We start from the raw sequence: 21,059 nt of genomic DNA on the forward strand, positions 1-21,059 counted from the left end.
AGTCTCAGGCAGCATAGCCAGGGGTCAGGGATGATGATAGAAGCTGGAGTCCAGCAACATCTAGGGAGCCACCAGTTCATCAAGCTTCCTCTAGGCCAGCTTTTCTCAACCTGTGGGTCCTCAGGTGTTGTTGAGCTACAACTCCCATCACCCCTAGCTAGCAAGGCCAGAGCTCAGGGATTATGGGAGTTGTAGTCCAACAACATCTGGGGACCCACAGGTTGAGAACCACTGCTCTAGGCCATCATCCTGTTCCCCATACTGTCTGGCTAGGTAACTGCTTATGGAAAACCCATGAGACGCTGTTGAAAACCATATACCTTCCCTATGCCTAGTTACTTGGAAAGTCCCATTAAGTTCAGAAGGATTTATTCCCAAGTAAATATGCCCAAAACTAACCAAAGCCTTCCTTATTTAAAGGGAACCCGCCAGTGAACATTTCCTCTTCCTAGGAGTCCCACCTAGCACCCTAGCTCTCTGCCCACCCTCCACCTCTTGTCGTATTTGGAGCAAGAGATAACCGATGGGTGGTGTTGCAATGCCTGTTCGTCGATCCACTGGATCTTGTCGGTTGACCCACATGTCATTTACCTGTGGTCAGATATTCCACGTGATCCGGAATGGCTTTCTGCGAGTTAGGACCCACCTTTTAAATTGCAATGTGGTATCTTGTTTACAGGGATGTGGGTGGCGCTGTGGGTTAAACCACAGAGCCTACGACTTGCTGATCAGAAGGTCGGCGGTTTGAATCCCCACGACGGGGTGAGCTCCCGTTGCTCAGTCCCTGCTCCTGCCAACCTAGCAGTTCGAAAGCACGTCAAAGTGCAAGTAGATAAATAGGCACTGCTCCGGCGGGAAGGTAAATGGCATTTCCATGCACTGCTCTGGTTCTCCAGAAGCTGCTTAGTCATGCTGGCCAAATGAGCCAGAAGCTGTATGCCGGCTCCCTTGGCCAATAAAGCGATATACCACTAAGTGAAGCCAACATCGTGGTCTGCTCCTCAGACTTGTCCTGGGTAATGTATTGATGTATTGCTGAGGCCTAGTGAGTACCAGCCCCCCTCTCTTTTTGGTTAAAAAGTGTGACACTTGCTGTAACAACTTCATGGCACCTATTTTTTCTAGGGAGTGGGGCGTAGTAAGTAGAGTACAGTGGTATATTGGGTTAAGAACTTAATTCGTTCCTGAGGTCCATTCTTAACTTGAAACTGTTCTTAACCTGAGGTACCACTTTACCTAATGGGGCCTCCCACTGCTGCCACCAGCGCGTGATTTCTGTTCGCATCCTGAAGCAAAGTTCTTAACCTGAGGTACTATTTCTGGGTTAGCGGAATCTGTAACCTGAAGCGTCTGTAACCCAAGGTACCACTGTACTTGCTTCATTGAGTCTTATAAGGTGGTGGGGAGGAGAGACCCAGGCAGAGTGGGATGAAAACAAAGGAAGCATTTTGCTTGGCCACCTCCAGCAGCCATAATCCTTGTGAGTCAAACTTTCGTTCGATAGCTGAATCATTTGGCAAATTTTGGTTCTGTGCTAAGAAGCACCACTTGAAATAGTGGAACTTCGTGGGAGTTTCCCTGCAGTGCTAAGTGTAATCCAATGTCATTTGCAACTGAGTGACATTGGACAAACAGAGATGCAAAAGTGAAAACTTGAAAAGGAGGAGAGGGGTGTGCAGTTTATGTATTTTGCTCCTGCCTTTTATCTTACACGGCATCCCCCGAGCATTTATTTGCTCATTTTTAATTCCGCTCTTCATCAGCCATGCTCTCAAGGTTACAAAATAACACAATGCTACAATAAAATGCACAACGCTGATTAAAGGTTGTATCAATTAGTTAAACTCAGAGTGGTCGCATTGAAAATAATGAACACGGCTAGCTTGGGTTCCTTAATTTTAATAGATCTATTCTGAGTATAACTTAGTAGAAGAACACCCTAACAGGAGCATCCTAGCCGTGTCTACTCAGAAATAAACCCCATTCAGTTCATCAAGGCTTGTAGGTTAGCATAACCATATATCTAAAACATCTATTAAAACCAATTAGCAACAATTTCACAGCTAATTTACATCTCGCCTGGCTGAATTAAATCCCTATAAAAGTTTGGGTGAAGGGAGAAATCATTAGTGATTCAAATGGCATCACCATTAACTGGGCTCTGTAGCATATAGGCAACCAGTGCATGTTTTTCTGGATTGGAGTTAATGTGCTACAGGTTCCCTGTACTGCTAAAAAAAATATGGCTGCCCCATTCTGCCTATAGGGCAGCTTCCAAATTCTTTTCAGTATAGCATTATTTGGTTTTGAACATCGCTTTCCTGACCATATTATATCGAATCCTCTGACCAGCATTTGTTTTGAGAATGTCTCTAAAGCTCAGCAACCAAGAAGAGAAACTTTTAAGAAAGAATGGGAAAAATTTACAATTTATTTAGGAGACCACTGTAAGCAGATAAAAACATTAACAGGATTTTAATAACACTTGTAATGTAACAAACGCTGTGGATAAACATGGAGAGATATAATATATGGATTGTGAGACAATATGTAGCTGAAGATGTTTGATAACTGGACCCACAAAGGGGGGGGGGAGTCTGGAGAGTCAGGGAAATCTCAATATATGGTTATCTATTTGGTATTTGTGTTTGTAAAATCAAATACAAATCATTTCAAGAAAGAAAAGAAAAAGGAGAATGTTTCTCGCTGTCCTAAAACGTATTCGCTGCAATTGCAAAATCGTTTTTCCCTTCATTTTTAGTTTTAGTAATTTTCTCTCTGTTGCTTTAGACTTCCCCACGATTTCAGCAGCTGTACTGGCAAAGCGTGGGTTTTCTTCCTAGGTCATTTGGGGTGTCATGATCTTAACGTTTCCGTGCATTTGGAAACAGTTCGACTGAAGAGCGCTGCTTTCGTTCTGCAAGCAAGGGCTTGCATTTCCCCCTCTTAAACACACATCTAGAAAACTACCCTCCTTAGCCGACAGAATGGCTCTGTAGCAAGCTTGGGGAACTCCAGTTTCTGTTGCTATAGCAATTGAAACATTATCCTGGTTCACATGGATACTCTCTTACAGCAGAGCTGGGCAAGGTTTGCACGGCCGAAAAAATGCCATTCTTCATTCTTCCATATATTGAATCATTTGAAGATTATATTACCATTTGTCTTTGCTTCTGACATGGGAAATACGGTCTCAGGCTGCAACATGAAACTTTAATATTTAAGGGCTTCTAATGGAATTCCTTGGGACAAAAGGTTAGTCTCCAAACTAAACCTGGAGAAGTTAGCTAAGTGCAGTAATATAAATGATTTAAGGGGGGGGGACCCCTTTCAAGCTAAGATAAGATCCTGCAGCTCACCACTTCTGTGCAAGGAAGTCGGGCCTTCCCAAAACAAAGGCGTTGTATCCAGCGGGTGGCTTTGCACAAGCAGAAAGTATTGTATAGTTTTCACATGCGCGCACACCCACACCCACACCCACCAAGCTGCTCTTGAGGGTTGGCGGATCCTCTGGAAATCCAAGTGTCCCTGTTTTCCAGGGGGCAGTCCCGGATTTACAGAAGCTGTCCTGATTTCTGATTTGTTCCCGGAATGCCCCGCTTTTCCTTAGGACGTCCATATTTTCAGTGGAGAAATGCAGGAGGGTATGGTAAAGGGATCCCTGACCTTTAGGTCCAGTCGTGGACGACTCTGAGGTTGCGGCGCTTATCTCACTTTACTGGCCGAGGGAGCCGGCAAACAGCTTCCGGGTCCTGTGGCCAGAATGTCTAAGCTGCTTCTGGCGAACCAGAGCAGTGTACGGAAACGCCGTTTAGCTTTGTGCCGGAGCAGTACCTATTTATCTATTTGCACTTTGACATGCTTTTGAACTGATAGGTTGGCAGGAGCAGGGACCGAGCAACGGGAGCTCACCCCGTTGCGGGGATTCGAACCACCGACCTTCTGATCGGCAAGCCCTAGGCTCAGCAGGGATTCAAACCATTAACCCTATTTCCACCCATGAAATGTTGGAGGGTATGGAGTTATCCGACCCCCAAGCCAAGGAGATAAGTAGCTATACAATCTTTAGAAGACATCTGAAGGCAGCCCTGTATAGGGAAGTTTTTAAAAAACGTTTTATTATGTTTTCATATATGTTGGAAGCCTCCAGGGTGGCTGGGGCAACCCACTCAGATAGGCAGGGTATAAATAAGAAAATTAATACTACTATTACTATTACTACTACTACTACAACTACTGCTATTGAACAAGGAGCCACTATTTTCACTGGAGAAATGTTGGAGGCTTTGGATAAAGCATGGAGGGCTGCAGTGGGATAAGTGAAAACTGGATGTGCCATCTTATGTGAGCAGAAACACTTTACGGCATTGCACAGCCACCTCTGGATGAAACCTGAGCTCCTCGTAACGCTGTGCTGTAATTCTGTGCAGCAGAGGAAATCCCGAAGCCAGTGGCTATCTCTCGGCCTTTTGGTGATCCTGCCCTGATCTCAGTGTGTGCACATTTGTAGAAGAAGTTGCAGTAGCTTGTGTGGTCTGTTCCCTGTGTTTGGGGACAAGCCATCAAGCATCGTCATTACGGACACACACACATACACAGAAACAAAAGGGTCGAAGGTGGCGCTGCGGTCTAAACCAGGCTTCCTCAATCTTGGCCTTCCAGATGTTTTGAGACTACAATTCCCACCATCCCTGACCACTGGTCCTGCTAGCTAGGGATCATGGGAGTTGTAGGCCAAAAACATCTGGAAGGCTGAGGTTGAGGAAGCCTGTCTAAACCACTGAGCCTCTTGGGCTTGCCAATCAGAAGGTCGGAGGTTCGAATCCCCACCACGGGGTGAGCTCCCATTGTTCAGTCCCAGCTCCTGCCAACCTAGCAGTTCGAAAGCACATCAAAGTGCAAGTAGATAAATTGGTACCACTGTGGCGGGAAGGGAAATGGCGTTTCCATGTGCTCTGGTTTCCGTCACAGTGTTCCCTTGCGCCAGAAGCGGTTTAGTCATGCTGGCCACATGACCCGGAAAGCTGTCTGTGGACAAACGCCGGCTCCCTCGGCCTGAAAGCGAGATGAGTGCCGCAGCCCCATAGTCGCCTTTGACTGGACTTAACCGTCCAGGGGTCCTTTATTTTTACCTTCCACCTCCTTTTCCGGCCACTTACATGCACCATGATGTGTTTGATTGTGCATCAGTTAGATGTTGCCTGTGCATACACAAAATGAACCGCACACAAACACACTTAACCGTCCAGGGGCCCTTTAGCTTTCACCTTTACACAGAAACAGGTTCTGGCATAAGGCAAGCTTATATATCCCTGCAGGAGCTCTTCAGAAGTTGTCCAACATGTACCAACGTTTGGTTGCGTAAGGGCGTACAGCAGTGATGCCACTCTGCGACCTGCCAGATATTGTTATAATCCACTCCCGGCCAGTTTGAGAGTTGTAGTTCATGTTATGTGAACATGACATCTAAAAATGTGAATCTATTTAAAGATAATTATGAGAAATGTTGGATGGAAGTTAAGAAAGAGCTAGAAGTTTGGTCAAATTTGAAGCTTTCCTTGTTAGGCCGAATTGCTGTTATTAAGATGAATGTTTTGCCTAGAATGCTGTTCTTATTTCAGGCTTTGCAGATTTTGGACAAAATGGACTGTTTCAAGAGGTGGCAGAAAGATATATCTAAATTTGTCTGGCAGGGCAAAAAGCCCAGAATAAAATTTAAGATACTTACGGATGCAAAAGAAAGAGGGGGGTTTGCCCTGCCGGACTTAAAGTTGTACTATGAATCAGCAGCTTTTTGCTGGTTGAAAGATTGGCTGCTCCTTGAGAATACAGACATTTTAGATTTGGAAGGGTTCAATAATACCTTCGGATGGCATGCTTATATATGGTACGACAAGGTAAAGGTTCATAAAGGTTTTAAGAATCACATTGTTAGGAAAGCTTTATATAATGTTTGGATTAGATATAAAGACTTGTTGGAAAACAAAACCCCAAGGTGGCTGTCGCCAATGGAAGCTAAAGGGTTGAAAAAACTTAATATGGAATCGAAATGGCCAAAATATGGGGAAATTCTAGAGCAAGAGGGAGATAAGGTAAAACTACAGAGCTATGAAAAATTGAAGCCTAAAGTTCAAGATTGGCTCCATTATTATCAAATAATGGAGGTTTTTAAACAAGACAGAAAAATTGGCTTCCAGGTGGAAAGATCCAAATTAGAAACGGAATTGTTAGAACCCAATACTAAAACTTTGTCAAGAATGTATAACTTGTTGCTGAAGTGGAATACTCAGGACGAGACGGTTAAGTCAGCTATGATTAAATGGGCACAGGATTTCGGTTATAACATTATGTTTGCTGACTGGGAAAAGTTATGGACCACCGGTATAAAGTTTACGGCATGTAATGCCCTAAGAGAAAATATTATGAAAATGATTTACAGGTGGTACATGACACCAGTCAAGCTTGCAAAAATTTATCATTTGCCCGATAATAAATGCTGGAAATGTAAAGAAACTGAAGGTACATTCTTTCATCTTTGGTGGACTTGCCCAAGGATTAAAGATTTCTGGGAGATGATTTATAATGAATTGAAAAAGGTATTTAAGTATACCTTTCTTAAGAAACCAGAGGCTTTTCTCCTGGGCATGGTTGGCCAATTGGTGTTAAAGAAGGACAGAACTTTTTTTATGTACGCCACAACAGCAGCAAGAGTCCTTATAGCAAAGTATTGGAAGACACAAGAACTACCCACACTGGAAGAATGGCAGATGAAGGTGATTGACTACATGGGACTAGCTGAGATGACCGGCAGAATCCGAGATCAAGGAAAAGAGACAGTGGAGGAAGATTGGAAGAAATTCAAAGTTTATCTTAAGAACTATTATAAAGTAAATGAATGCTAAAACGCCAAGGTTAGGAAATTATGAGGTTACTGCTGTATTGACTTGGTAATGACAAGAGGGTTTAAAGGTCAATTAATTAAAATTTGAAGAGAGGATTTGCTGGAAGAAATTTGAAAACAGGGATGCAGAAAGGGAGGGTATGGGGAAGTCGGAGAGAACAGGGTTATGAAAAGAAGGATTTGAAATTTTACATGTTTGTGTGTTTGTTTGTTATTGTATTGTGTTTTGTATGTGTTAATTAAGTGTTAAAAAATCAATAAAAATATTTTAAAAAAAAAAGAGAGTTGTAGTTCAGTAATATTCGGCGCGCCACAGGTTCCTCATCCCTGGTGCACAGCGTACAAAGGAATCTTGCACTCTGCAATATATCCCTGCTATGTTCGTGTGTGTCGGTTGCATGCGCTTATCTGAATGCTTATTCTTCTGCTTGCCCTTTCTCCATCTCTCTGGGTGGGCAGGGAATCTGAGAAAGTAATTGGGATGAAGGCCCAAGAGGTAATAGAGCTAAGGGATAGGGCTGGGCAGGAAATGCGGGGTGGGTGGGACTAAAGTCCAGGCAACTGAGGGAAAGAGACGGATTAGCCTGTGTGCATGTGAGAGAGACGGAGCTGATTTTCACATACCAATTGAGATAACCATCCACATCTTTTTGCAGGTCCCTGGTGAGTCTAGCACTCGGCTTGTATGCCACCGGCATTATCTGCCCTTTGAAACTGCAGGCAGGTGTTAACCACAATTAGTACAGAGGTTTGGTTATCCTTCCCTTCTGGCAGATTGAATTGCTTCTCTTTAATAATAAAACAACCCAGCAAAGCAAAAGGAGAGACAAAATGGCCCAGGAAACCTGATCTAATTCCAGGATAATACATCACTTTTCTCTGTCAAGTGGTTTTTTTGGGTAGTTTTTTATATTTAAAGATAGTGTGTTTCTCTGCTGTGGTGGCTTTCCTTGACAAGCATGCAGTGAGTAAGTGATACTCCAGACACATGTTTGCTTTCTGAAATGCGCCCAAAATGATTACAAATGCTCTTGGGCTGGTGGCGAGATCTTCATATTCTCTGGTAATTGTTCTTTTTAAAAAAAAAGTCATACCTCAGGTTGCAGACGCTTCAGGTTGTGCGTTTTCAGGTTGCACACTGCGCCGAACTTGGAAGTACCGGAACTGGTTGCTTCCGGGTTTCAGTGCTTGCGCATGCACAGAAGTGCTAAATCGCGCTTTGCGCATGCGCAGAAGCACTGAATCGCGACCCGCGCATGCGCAGACGCAGCGCTGAGGGTTGCGAGCTCTGCGGGTTGCGAATGTGCCTCCCACACGGATCACGTTCGCAACCCGAGCGCCCACTGTACAGTAACCGTTAAACACTTAGCCAGCAGTTACAGCTAATGGTGTTTGTTTTATCCATTGTTTCTAGACATATGCTTACACATTCAACATTCATACATGTTACTTAACGCAATCTCTGCGCTGAAAATCATTGCACAGACGTGGATGCCGGTTTTGAGCATAAAATGTGGCATCTGAGAAATATATCTTAAATTCTTCATGCAGATATTAAGCCCTGAGGGTGGAGACTTCATGGGCCAAGAATGGAGCATCTAGCCTCTCAAGCTATTTGCCAACCTTGGTGAAAGTTATATAGGTTTTGAGAATAAGTTGAATGGATTCCCATGGTAGGTGGTGGGCTCTCCTTCATTTTTTTTTAAATAATATTTATTATTTTTCCAAAAACTTAAACACTAAAAAAAAAACCAATACAATACAACACATCAAATTAACAAAACAAAACAAAAACAATAAAATAAATCAAACAATTTCATTATCCCATCCTTCATTCAATCTCCTTCATTGGAGATTTTCATTGGAGATTGGATGACCATCTGTCTTGGATGCTTCAGTTGAGATTCTTCACTGTTGGATGAGATGGTGCTCAGGGTCCTTTCCAACTACAGTGAAATTGCATATGCCCATTGTGCTTAATTTGCAGAAATCTGAGTAGAGTGCATAGCACCTTAGTTTATATGAGCATTTAAAAAACATGTTCTCTTTTGGAAAAAAAAAACCCCAAACCAGCATCAAAAGTGGTATCAGAATGAAAATGTATGGTTTTCGTTTTTGTTCTCAACTAAGTTTTCAAACGCTGGTGGCGCTGTGGTCTAAACCACTGAGCCTAGGGCTTGCTGATCAGAAAGTCAGCAGTTCGAATCCCCGCGACGGGGTGAGCTCCCGTTGCTTGGTCCCTGCTCCTGCCAACCTAGCATGAAGTGCAAGTAGATAAATAGGTACCGCTCCAGCAGGAAGATAAATGGCATTTCCGTGTGCTGCTCTGGTTCGCCAGAAGCGGCTTAGTCATGCTGGCCACATGACCCGGAAGCTGTACGCCGGCTTCCTCGGCCAGTAAAGCTAGATGAGCGCCACAACCCCAGAGTCCACGACTGGACCTAACGGTCAGGGGTCCCTTTATCTTTAAGTTTTCAGACACAGCTCGGACAGCACAATTCCTATCACCTTATTTTGCCCTAGAAATAAGTTGCCATTTCTGCACGCCATCCACCACCTGAGATTTTTGTATGCTACTTAAACACAACTGTTTTCCTACTACTCTCAGGCAGCAAGGAGATCCAGTCAGATTGAATTCCTGAGCAGGATTTATTATCTGAGCAACCGCAGCTATAATGGCAAATAATTGTTTCGTGCAGGTAAAACTTAAGATGGAAAGCTCTGCCTCCTGTCTCCCCTTTTGCGGATTGCTAAGAGCATCTTAGTTTGACTTGTGTCTTCAGTAAATCCTGAAATTGCTCGTTAGATTTCCTGTCTCCTCTGCTGCTGTTTATCTTCTGCTGAATCATTTTTATTCAGCGTGTGTGTGTTTAGAACACGCTTTAAGTTGTATCTTGAGAATTTCAGTAACCAAATTGTGGCCTCCCTTGCAACTAAAATGATTTCCATGCTGCTGCTCTTTATATTTGAGGTTATAATACTGAAAGATAGACCACACACAGACAGCCAAGTCTCTAGCCACTTAAGCATGTAAACAGTCTGGATTCTTACGAAGTGGAAACATTTATTGTGCCCTGTTCTTAATATGATCAGCATGTTAAAAGTTCTGTGTGCGACTATGTCAGCCCTGTTTGGTGAACTCTTCCATTCTGTAGCCTCCCATTAATGTGGAACTAAACTGTTTACTTATGCAGATTTTATGCAGGAATTAGTGTCTGGACCGAGTTAAGTATTATTCATAGTTTTGTGTCAGCTGCCTTTAAAGCAAAGGGAGACTCCTTGTTCCTGGAGGTGACCAAAATAATGTGTTGAAAGAACCCATTTATGAGCAGTAATAGCTCTGCATTTAATTACCGTATTTTTCGCTCTATAAGACGCACCAGACCACAAGACGCACCCAGTTTTTGGAGGAGGAAAACAAGAAAAAAAATATTCTGAATCTCAGAAGCCAGAACAGCAAGAGGGATCGCTGCGCAGTGAAAGCAGCAATCTCTCTTGCTGTTCTGGCTTCTGGGATAGCTGCGCAGCCTGCATTCACTCCATAAGACGCACACACATTTCCCCTTACTTTTTAGGAGGGAAAAAGTGAGTCTTATAGAGCAAAAAATACGGTATCTTTCTTCTTTGGCGAACACTTGTGGCTGAGTAAGATTGTCTTCCATGAAAGCGGTTTTAACAGTGAGTCCGTAAGTGACTGTGGAGGCCAATTCTGGATCCACACGTCCTTCCACAGTGGGGACATAGGTTTCTGGGCAGAAGTTGATCACGGTGAGGATTTGCCAAACGTGCCTTCCTCTTGGCTCGTTTCTCCTTTCCATCCTGAATTTGTGCTTCCTCAAAGCTCACCACACCTTTGGTAAAGGCTGTTCTCCAGTTGGAGCACTTGCAGGCCAGTGCTTCCCAATTTTCTATGCTTATACCACATTTTAAAAGATTTGCCTTGAGAGAGTCTTTAAACCTCTTTTTTTCTCCAGCGGTATTTCACTTTCCATTCTTAAGTTGTGAGTAGAGTAGTTGCTTTGGAAGATGATAGTCAGGCATCCGCACAACATGACCTGTCCAGTGAAGTTGATGTTGAAGAATCATTGCTTTGACACTGGTGATCTTTGCTTCTTCCAGTACACTGGCATTAGTTTGCCTGTCTTCTGAAGTGATGTGTAAACATTTTTGGAGACACCGTTGAGGGAATCTTTTGAGGAGTTGTGTTTAAAAGTGGTCCATGTTTCACAAGCATACAGGAAAGTTGGCAGTACAATAGCTTTGTAAACAAGCATTTTGGTTTCCCTGCAAATGTCCTGGTCCTCAATTGGGAGAAAGCTGCACTCGCAGAGCTCAGATGACGTTGGGTTTCTTCATCAATGTTGACACTTGTGGAAAGTTAACAACCCAGGTAGGAAAAGTGATCAACATTTTCCAATGTTACTCCATTAAGTTATATTTGTGGCACTGTGGAGGGGTTGATTTGTTCTTGTTGGTGCAGCACTTTGGTTTTATGGATATTGAGCAATAGGCCAAGCTTTCCATAAGCTTCTGCGAAAATATTTAGGATAGTTTGGAGGTCATCCTCTGAGTGTGTACACACTATGTTGTCATCTGCATATTGAAGTTCTATAACGGAAGTTATGGTTACCTTAATCTTTGCTTTCAGCCTACTCAGTTTAAAGAGCTTCCCATCTGTTTGATATATAATTTCTACCCTGTGATAATGATCAAGTGATTGACAAGTTTCAGTTGACATTGAAGTTTCCTTCCATTTCTGAGTTTTGATTTACTTGTAGTTTGGGTTGGGAATCCCTGAACAGAACTCAAGTTTGAGACCAGGGCCAGCTCACCCACGAGGCAGGGTGAGGTGACCACCTCAGGCTGCAGGTTCCACAGGGGCAGCAAATCCCAGTCAGTGTTAGAAACTCATGATATATAAGCTGTGCACCAAAATGGCTCCTTAAACCAACGTTTCAGTCACCAAAACTGAATGTATAGTTGAAATTCTGGAACAAGCAAGCTCTAAAGTCAGGATGCCAAATGCCTTCAGTCAGTATTAATGGGGGAAATCATTCCTTTTTGCCCGAGATCTCTGCTACACAAGCATCTGATAGCAAGGTTAAAGGGCAACAGCACTGAGGAATATCCCCACTCTTTACTGCAACTTTGCTTGCTTGCAAGAGCAGGTTTTTGACAGTGGGAACCTCTGAAAGAGATTAGTGCAAGTTGAAGGGCACTTGGGAACCCAGACTGATGAAGACCAGAGCTGCATTTCAGCAAGTAGGAGGGAGAAAAGCAATCTTTAAAATATTAGTGTGCCAGCAATTATTCACGGGTTGTATAAACCAGAATTTCTTTCTTTTTATTATTATTTCTAATCTTGCTGTGATGATAGATAAAAAGAAATGGAGAGCTAAAACATTATTGCTTTTGTTGGCGCATAAGACACATGGGAAGGGGGAGAAGATCCCCTCCCCCCGTTTAAAAGCTCATAATTTACATTTTCTAAAAAACCCGTTTAAGTGTAGAATGCCTTCCTTTCTGCCGAAGTGTTCTTTATGATCCAGACACTCCTGAAGAGTTTGGAAGTCTCTCTTTGGAGATTTACTTGCCATTGAACTCTCATGTATGTTTGCTTGTGAGTAAGCCCGGTTGTGTTTGATGGGCTTCACTCCCAGGAAAGTGTGCATAAGATGCTGGCCTATTGGGGTGTATTTGTGGAACATTTATGAAAAGTGACGGTATGCGTTACCCAGTTATTTCTTGGTATAACTGCTAGAACAACGAAGACATCTGGAAGGATTTAGCCTTGATTAACTTGAATTGATGGCTTTATTACATATATTTTTCATTTAAAAATGTTGAAATAACTGTGGCATGGACATGACAGTAAGTCATGTAATAGATTATAATCCTTTTAATCAAGTGCATGCAAGGCAGATGTATATCCATGGGTCCACTGCAGTTGCAGGGAACCTTTGGCATTGCCTATGCATGCTAATGGGAGTTCTGGTTCTGCAACATCCAGAAGAGCGATAGTTCCCCACTCTTGGTAAATGGGAGTGGCCGCCAAGACCATATAACACCGGTCCTGAAAAACCTACATTGGCTCCCAGTGTGTTTCTGAGCACAATTCAAAGTGTTGGTGCTGACCTTTAAAGCCCTAAACGGCCTCAGCCCAATATACCTGAAAGAGTGTCTCCACCTCCATCGTTCAGCCCAGACACAGAGGTCCAGCTCTGAGGGCCTTCTGGAGGTTCCCTCCCTGCAAGAAGCCAAGTTACAGGGAACCAGGCAGAGGGTCTTCTCAGTAGTGGCACCCGCCCTGTGGAACGCCCTCCCAGCAGATGTCAAAGAGAACAACAACTACCAGACTTTTAGAAGACATCTGAAGGCAGCCCTGTTTAGGAAAGCTTTTAATGTTTAACAGATTATTGTATTTTAATATTTTGTTGGAAGTCGCCTTGGAGTGGCTGGGGAAGCCCAGCCAGATGGGCAGGATATAAATAATAAATTGTTGTTGTTGTTGTTTAATAAATTGTTGTTGTTGTCTTGGTCCATTGAGTTGAGCATCCCCTGACATGTTTTACTGTGGTGTTCAGAAACATGATCGATAGCCATTTTTCTTTCTAAAGGAAATGCATTGTCTCCTTTCGTTTTCTTTTTTATATTTCTTTTTATTAGTTTCCCCAATTATTACAAATCCGATCAAATTACTTTAATTTAATGCAATTTCTTTAAAATCAAGTTTCCCACTCCTGTTTCAAACTTGTGTCCATCTCTTTCTCCTGTTGCCACATCTTCTCATCTATAATTTCCATTTCAACCGTTACTCGTTGTTGTCCAACTTGCAGCCAGCCGTATTTTCCTCCTCACAGACAGCACCTCTGTCTTTTCAACATTAAATCCATTTCTCATGTGCAGTCTTTCATAATCTTTACGTTGTCTCAAACCTAGTGTGCTGGGAGAGTTGAATATTCTCCTTTCCTTGCGACTTTATTCTCTCCTATACACAGTTTGCTCGCCGAGATTCTACCAAATACCACATGCAGATTATTATCGCGTTGGAGATCCTTTTCATGCTCCCTTTCACCCAAAAAGCGTGGCTCGCGAAGGGTGAAGTACAAATCCAAAGTCGCAGTGCAAAAAAGTTACAAAAATGTAAGACAACAGAATATTAAAAGAGAGAGACTAGAAGCCAAATACACCCATGTTCCTGCCAAAAGGAACATGGCAATCTCTACAAAAATATCAGAGAGAGCAGAAGTAAACCTTTAGGCAGCATGCGGCTGGCGCTGTGGTCTAAACCACAGAACCTAGGGCTTCCTGATCAGCAGGTCGGCGGTTCGAATCCCCGTGACAGGGTGAGCTCCCGTTGCTCGGTCCCTGCTCCTGCCAACCTAGCAGTTCGAAAGCACGTCAAAGTGTAAGTAGATAAATAGGTACCACTCTGGCGGGAAGGTAAATGGTGTTTCCGTGCGCTGCTCTGGTTTGCCAGAAGCGGCTTAGTCATGCTGGCCACATGAGATGAGCGCCGCAACCCCAGAGTCGGCCACGGCTGGACCTAATGGTCAGGGGTCCCTTTACCTTTTAATAGGGTAGCACTTATTGAGGAGGCGTTAAAAAGGCTAGTCCGTTTCTGTTCAGTTGCAGTCCATCCAAGGCATGGACTAAGAAGTTAGAGCATGGGTAGGCAAAGTAAGGCCTGGGGGCCGGATCCAGCCCAGTTGCCTTCGCAATCCAGCCTGCGGACGGTCCAGGAATCAGTGTGTTTTTACATGAGTAGAATGTGTCCTTTTATTTAAAACGCATCTCTGGGTTATTTGTGGGGCCTGCCTGGTGTTTTTACATGAGTAGAATGTGTGCTTTTATTTAAAACGCATCTCTGGGTAATTTGTGGGGCCTACCTGGTGTTTTTACATGAGTAGAATGTGTGCTTTTATTTAAAACGCATCTCTGGGTTATTTGTGGGGCATAGGAATTCGTTCATTCCCCCCCCCCCCTAAAAATATAGTCCGGTCCCCCACAAGGTCTGAGGGACAGTGGACTGGACCCCTGCTGAAAAAGTTTGTTGACTTCTGAAGAGCATCTATGCTGCGAAATAACATTAACTGAGAAATCAAATTTGAACTTGGGGTGGGGAATGCCATTTTAATTTATTTCTGAATCAGAAGCAGCTCTTCCATCTATGAATCTGGCAAAGATGCCCTGCTTTTCACAGCTTTCGTTTTGGTTGGTTATATTAATGGCACTACAAAATCTGTCAAGCTTTTACGATGAAGTCACTTCATAAGGCGAAAGGATGTTCCATGCAGTTATGTTGTTGTTGGTTTTTTTAGATTTTGAAAAGCAGCATTCATAATTTGAATCAATGTCGTATTTCCCAGGTGGGTGGGTGTCTTAGTTTTCCTAATTGCTGCCCATTACCGCAGCTGCTTGACATGATAATCGTTAACTGTGGGAAATATTTTCCGCGTAGTAACACAATCCAATGGAAATTAAAAAAGAAGGCTTTGAAGTATTAAAACTTGTAAGGGCAGGTTTGGAAATGCACTTCTCAGGACTTGCATCTTTGCTTTTGGGAAGTATATTTGGAAATAGTCGCCTTTGGTCAGTAATGTTTCTATAAATGGAACATGTGGATTCTTGAATGCTTTATCTGCAAATCGGAAGCCTGTGAAGATTCGGGCAAGTGCTGTCTTCTCCCTCGCAGACAGGAGAGCTGTGGCTGAGCTCCCGTTTGCAGGATCCTCAGCAAGCTCCCCTCTTCTGGCTGCATGGCACACCCTTTCCACCTTGGCTGGACCAATTGTAAAACAAATTCTACTTGATTTTCGGTCTGAAATGCTCACATCTTGTATCTATTATGAAGGGTGCAAAGTTTACTTGGTTTTTGTGAAATACTCACATCTTGCATCTATTATAAAGGATGCACAGTTGTCTAAAGCATGACATTTCATATATAAACATAGGAAGCTAACTTATGCTCATACCCGCCAGCATTCCTCAGAAAACAGGGACATTCTGCTAATACCAAGTGAAACCATTGGTTCAACCAACTCAAGATTGTCTGCACTGGGCGCTGGGGTGGATTTCACCCTGCACCTTGCAGAGTCAGGCCCAGGCTACCACCAGGCCCAGCACTGGTGGCAGCAACAAGCAGATCGGGCTTGCCCAGTCCTACCCATTGCCACCCTACTATTAGAATTCCTGCTCCATGATTGCAGTCATGGGATTTTTGTCTATCACATGACAGTGTATGTTTTGATTCCACAGAGTGGGAAGTGACGGAGACAGGATGTGTGTGTTACTGTGTTCCATGAAGTGGAACTATTGTCCTTTGTTCTTTTTCTCTTTGCTGTCTGATGCTAGAGAGAGAGGGAGCCATGTTGCAGCGCTCCGTGTGTGTTTATATGTAAATAAAGTAGATTAGCCAAAATGCTGAGTTGCTGAGGTATGTTACGCAAACTGCGAACACTCTGCGGATCCCTAAGTGTGCCAATGTCTGTTGGCATCAGTCGCTGTGATGTTTGGGCAGAAGAAAGCTTTTGAAGCTCACATCCAAATGACCAGGAGGGAGAGAACATGCCAGTCGGGCATGTGTCTCTGCCAGAGTCCTACTCGAGTGTAGGCCAAGCTCCTAACACCTACTTGACCTGGGGGTCCCAGATCATGGGCTCTATCAGTCAAAACGGGAGCCTCAGTGATCACCCTCTCCCACCAGAAACATACCAGGACTCCTCCAAGAAAATGCACATGGCAAAAAGGAGCGCTAGGCCCTAGTGGGATGCCCCCTTACCCACTTCTGATTGACCAAGCAGATAGCCAGTTAATCTGGATTTTAAAAAAATTAAAATGATTCCCCCCCCCTTCACTTCTCACTTCCCTCTGCGACCCCCAAGTCTTGTGCTGTGGCCCCCCATTTACACAATTTGAACCTGTGCCAACCTTGGAATACCCTGGGGGCCCCCAGTAGGCCATATGCCCCCTGCTTAGGGAACACTAGTCTATATAGCACTGACTAGCAGAGGCTGTCCAGGGCTTCAGTGAAGAATTGTCTTTCATTTGCCAGGAATTGAAGCTGTAATATTTCATGTGCCAAGCAAGTGCCCTTCCACTAAGCTTTGGTCCTTCTCCTGTGACTGGTGGGGGCAGAAGGAGCACTGCATTCCTATTTTGCTGTAGGGAGGAATAGGCTATGATGAATAAAAACATGGTGAATATGTACTTTGTAATGCAGGCATTGGAAATACATTCGTACCTTGGAAGTGGAACAGAATCCGTTCCAGAAGTCCATTCGACTTCCAAAACATTTGGAAGCCAAAGCACGGCTTCTGATTGGCTGCGGGAAGCTCCTGCAGCCAATCGGAAGCCGCAAAAGCCCTGTTGGACGTTCAGCTTCCAAAAATAGTTCGCAAACCGGAACAGTCACTTCTGGGTTTGCAGCGTTTGGGAGCCAAAACGTTTGAGAACTAAGCTGTTGGAAAACCAAGGTACGTCTGTACCCAAAATAAGCAGCAGGCGATGCAAAGTACCTGCATCTCCAAGTAAAGTTTTGTTTGTTAAAATACATATTTTGTGTCATCCTTCGCAAAATGTACCAAGGCAGCTAACAGCCTGTAACATTTACTATTTGCTTATTTATGTATTTGTCTCTTTCCACACACGTCTTGAGGAGTGTACGAAATACAGTAAAAACAGCTAAAAAGCACTATGCACAAAATAGCAGCAGATGAAATTAAAAACAATACAAAGTGGACACCCGTGGCAGAGGTCTTTTCATCCGGCTGGGAAAACGTGTCAGAACAAAAGATGTATTTTCAATTGTTTCCGGAAGGTGTGCCTGTTGCATCTTGACAGGAATGCTATTCCAAGCCTAATGATTCTTATTAGGCTTACATTCCAGAAAATCAAAACAAATGAAAAAATCTTCCGGCAGCCTAGAGACAAGGAGATTGCCATAAACCACCATAGAGGACAATCTTGAGAGATGCAAAGGTTTTAATGTTCTCAATAATTATGTTCAGTGGTATTGTAGCCCTTTCCCCTGATTCCAGTTATGCTTAGGTCCAATTTTATTCCACAACTGCCACAACAATGAATCTGACCATCTCAGTTAAGAGCAGAAGTTCTGGCCTTAGCACCTAGTAAGTGCTGATCTTCAGTACATGTGGATTAAATGTTGAGTAGCAATACAATCCTAAACGCAGTGTTAGAAACTGGGATAAAAAAATCTAGGAGCCAAATGGCTCCTGGGACCTGGGTTGTGGGTGCCAAAACAGAATGTCTAGTCACCACTGTTAGGGGGTCAGCAACACTTCTTATTTATTATTTTGATAAGCACGAATTATTACACTATTCACATAAGTGACACATGGTTAATATCGTATTTTTAGCAGAAATGGTCTGTGCATGTTTAATTTGGTGCTTGCGATAAAAATATTGGTACCCTCCTTCAGTTTTCAAAACACTCTTTCTTGTTAAACATATTGCCTGTGCTTAACATATACTTTGATGCCTCAAAGCACATACATTTCGGTAATCCTTGAGTGTCAGTCAGGCGCAAAAAAATGGCACCCAGACTTTTTGAGGTGCTCACAAATGGAGAATCTTTGGGTTCAAAATGCGCGTGGTGCCCTGTTAATTTTGAACCCTGCTCTAAACGTATTTTGTTTTTGAGCCTTTTTGCCTACATTTGTGGAACTAATAATAATAATAATGGCATAGGGTAATTTATCTGATGACCGGTACTTTAAGACAGTTGAAGTTCATTTTGCAGAAGTCTGGTGGGCTTCGGAAAAAGCAGGCACCTATGCCTCTTCGGCTCAGACCCACCCACACCCAACAGCCTCTGGTCTTTCCTCCAGCATCTTCTCTCTCCCTCTCATGCCCACCCCTTGAAGGCCCTCTCTGCTTCTCTTCCCCAGAGCTGCTCTGCCAAGGGATGGGTTGGAGGGGATGCAAGGCATGGCCGTTTGGAGAAGTTATAATTCCTCTCTGTCTGGGCAGGAAGGAGTGGGAGCAAGCAAGCCCCTGCTGGCATTCAGTCCTTCAGCAATGTCTAGGCAACACGATGACCATGTACATACACAATAGACAGTCTTTATAGAATTCCTTCAAACCATAACAAGTACAACAAAATGAAATCTTTAGTCTCAAAGTCTCTGAAAATTCTGGATATTGACTACATTATTACATGAGCACTGTTCCACAGCATAGCATTTGATATTTTCATTTACATACATTCATTCGAAATAAGATGGGTTTATGAAGCAATTCTATATCCTCCCACCACGCCGACGAAGAATTCTACGAAACAGTAGTCAATATCCAGAATCACTGTTCAGTGTTGGACATCATATTTGCTGAATACACAGAGCTTCACAGCTTGTCTTTCATCGTACAAAGTCTGGTACCTCACTTCATTTAAAGATTTTCAGAGACTTAAGATTTCATTTTGTACTTGTTATGGTCTGAAAGAATTCTATAAAGATTGTCTATTGCGTATGTACATGGTCATTGTGTTGCCTAGACATTGCTGACGATCTCTTTGCAACACAGGGGTTTGTTTGGCATTCAGTCCTGGCAGGATGTCAAGAAAATCTGCATCGTGGAGTGTGCTGGTTTGTGGCCAGGGATGGGTGACACCGCCGGAAGGCATCTTTTCGGCGAAGACGTAGCTACAAATTAGACGTCATGATTGTTTTGGATTCACTTACGAAGCCTGTGACCCACTTGCACAGGCTCCCACAGGCTGGGAGGGGCTGCTTCAGGTCACCTGGTTCTAGGTCATGTGGTTCTAGGTCATGTGCACTAGAAGTAACACCTAGAACTTAGGTCAGCACAGGAATGCACTGGCAGGGAGCGCAGAGCTTTCATCACCGGTGTAATATGCTGACACAGAGCGACTCCAGCCCAAAGCCAGGCTTTGCACTAGGTGACGTTTCCAAACCAACCTCAAAGCCAGCCCCACAGGGAAAGTCCGCCAAGCCCTGCACCACTGTGGCCCCGCTATCCCTGTAGCCGGTGTACCGGCTGTAGCTGGAGGGGAAAAAAACCCATCGCTTCTGAAGAGTTGCTCTGGAGGGTAGGACTCAGCTCAAAAGCTTCAAATTACAAGGAGATTCCGACAAAACATCAGGAAGAACTTTCTGACAGTAAGAGCTGTTTGATTCCCACAAGAGGTGGCGGACTCTCACCAGTGTGGTGTAGTGGTTAAGAGCGGTAGTCTCGTAATCTGGTGAACCGGGTTCGATTCCCCACTCCTCCACATGCAGCTGCTGGGTGACCTTGGGCTAGTCACACTTCTTTGAAGTCTCTCAGCCCCACTTACCTCACAGAGTGTTTGTTGTGGGGGGAGGAAGGGAAAGGAGATTGTAAGCCGCTTTGAGACTCCTTCGGGTAGTGATAAAGCGGGATATCAAATCCAAACTCTTCTTCCTTGGAGGTTTTTAAGCAGAGGTTGGACGGTCGTCTGTTATGGATGCTTTAGTTGAGATTCCTGGCTAGATGGCTCTCAGGTTGCTTCCCATGCTATGATTCTAAGATTCTCGGCTACAAAGTTCTTAGAAGCACAAGGCGGAATGGAAACCGTTCAAGGAGAGGAGCTCTGGTCTCTCAGAAGTGCAAATAGTCTGGTTCTGCTTCCCTTTTCTCCCTCTGGGGCAACCCTCGGTGAAAGGGTGGGATACAAAACACCAAGGCGCGGGGTTGCTTAGTCAAGTCTAGGGACGCGGGTGGCACTGTAGTCTAAACCACTGAGCCTCTTGGGCTTGCCAACTGGAAGGTTGGCGGTTCGAATTCCCGCGACGGAGTGAGCTCCCATCGCTCTGTCCCAGCTCCTGCCAACCTAGCAGTTTGAAAGCACACCAGTGCAAGTAGATAAATAGGTACCGCTGCGGTTGGAAGGTAAAGAGCGTTTCCATGCGCTCTGGCTTCCATCACGGTGTCCTGTTGCGCCAGAAGCGGTTTAGTTATGCTGACCACATGACCTGGAAAGTTGTCTGCGGGCAAACGCCGGCTCCCTCGGCCTGAAAGCAAGATGAGCATTGCACCCCATAGTCGCCTTTGACTGGACTGAACCGTCCAGGGATCCTTTACCTTTACCTAGTCCAGTCTATTCTACAAGGCAGACTATGATCCGAGTCAAATGCATGAGCTGAAGCTTTGCCGTGTT

At 44.1% G+C, this 21,059-nt stretch overlaps 1 protein-coding gene across 3 annotated transcripts in view; it reads left to right on the plus strand.

The window, feature by feature from the left end:
• Window positions 1–21,059, plus strand: part of SLX4IP (SLX4 interacting protein) — a 96,385-nt gene that overhangs the window by 21,554 nt on the left and 53,772 nt on the right. The gene's annotated exons all lie outside the window — the stretch shown is intronic.

This window comes from Podarcis pityusensis, assembly GCF_964106645.2.
Source record: "Podarcis pityusensis genome assembly, chromosome: 3".
NCBI lineage: Eukaryota > Metazoa > Chordata > Lepidosauria > Squamata > Lacertidae > Podarcis > Podarcis pityusensis.